The sequence below is a fragment of the Callithrix jacchus genome, chromosome 21, assembly GCF_049354715.1.
Source record: "Callithrix jacchus isolate 240 chromosome 21, calJac240_pri, whole genome shotgun sequence".
Lineage (NCBI taxonomy): Eukaryota > Metazoa > Chordata > Mammalia > Primates > Cebidae > Callithrix > Callithrix jacchus.
In genome coordinates this window covers 7980136-7982023 of record NC_133522.1, presented here as the reverse complement: position 1 = coordinate 7982023, position 1888 = coordinate 7980136, and positions in this window count along the sequence as shown.

The following is a 1888-nucleotide window of genomic DNA, read 5'->3' as shown; positions in this document are numbered from 1 at the left end:
TTGGCAGTCCGTGTCCAGAATCAGCACTCTCCAGTGTGATGCTATCTTTCTTCAAAAGCTGAGCAAGCGGAAGAACGCACCCATTCAAATTATAATCCAAGGTACCAAAATGGCAAACATTTCAGTTTCAGAGGGGGAAACTAGGTTATGAAATACTGCAGAAAACAAGATTTCAGTGTATCATGCCTTTCAATAAGAAGTGATGTATTATTACAAAATATATATGGGTGAATGCGGCCACCAACTAATCAGAATGGACTTCAGCTAGACTGGTACAATCAGGTGAATATCAGCCTGCTTCAAACTACGGGAGAAAAAGCTATTAGAGTACTGAGTTTAAATAGTAAATATTTCTATTTTGTCTTTATTGTAATGAACAAGCCCTGTCTTTACCTCCTGCTGTGCACTTTTGGAGGGTCTTCCATATGGTTGCTGCTAAGCATTTTGGCATTTTCCCAACTGTTACAATTGGGTCAGTGGGGGGGATTGTATAGGAGTAATAAAACAAGGGTGACTGCAGCAGGGAGGAGTACGATTACTACACACATAACAGCTTATTGCCTCTCATGCGTTCATGCTCAGCTCTACGCCATTCATTTCAACAGACAACCAGGGCAAAGTGCCGCAGCGCTCACTCCAGAAAAGGCCAGGTCTTGAGTGCGGAGACTAAATCTCCTCATTTAAATTCCTTCCTGATGTTTCCTTACTTCATCTTCCCATATTGACAATAACTTGAGGAGGAACACAACCATTTCTTGCATATTACTACACCATTCTACATCATTACTACATGATTCATCAATCCAGAAGGCACTATTGTTAGAGTGTCAATATTATTACTCACTTCTGGATTTCTTCCATATCAGAGATATTTATGAAAAAAAATGCTACTATTATTTTATCCTGTGAAAGGCAGTGTCACTTTAAACAGTAGACTGAGAGAGTGTATACAGGTGCACACGCATCGATTGTATTTTCCACATTTTATACATGCCAGGATTCTTTAAATCATTGGTTACACTTTTGCTCTAACATGATATGCAGCTCTTCAAGCCCACATCAAGCCCAAATATAGGAATCCTAGCAGGATCACAGTATAGCCATGGCACTTTCTGATTCATGATTTATAAAAAATCAAGAAATAGAGCTGGAGACATTTAGACCGGCATACAAATCAGTGTGGATTCTTTTTTGTTTCCAGCCAAGAACCTTAAACAAAAAGTGTAGCATGATGACACTTCCCTTCGCCCCCGAGTCCCCCCAACTCTAGACAATGGATCCCCGGAGAGCCACACCGGGCCGTCGGAGTCCGGGGCCAGGGGCGGCCGGGGAGCGGCTCGGGGCTCGCAGGAGTCTGCACGGGTGGGCGCCGGGAGGTTGCCAAGACAATCAATGACGAAAGGACCGTGAACTGCAGGGACCAGCAATCGCCGGGTACGGAAGTCAGCGTTTCCGCCAGTTCCTAGACTTACTCGAGTAAAAACAAACGACGACAACAAAACAAAATAACAGCAACAACAAAAACTACTACCAGCAACGGGACGGAAATAAATCAATAGGAGCGGGTGCAGGCGGTTCCGGGACAACCCACACTTAGTCTCGGGGTCCAGGGAACCCTCATCCGGCTTCCCGCGGTGCAAGGGGGCGACGCGCTAAGCAAGGCTGATCACTGTCCTCAGTCATCGCCGAACCCGCGCACAGAAGCCGCGGACGCCGCCCGCGGTCTCCCACGTCCTCCCACCCGCGCCAGCCCGGGACGCGCCCCACCGCCCGTCCGCGTGCAGGAGGAACTGGCAGCCGCGGAGGTAAAGGCGGCAGCGGCTTCAAACCCCGTAGTGCGCAGGCGCGAGCCTAGAAGTGACACAACGCGCAGGCGCCGCCCAGAAGT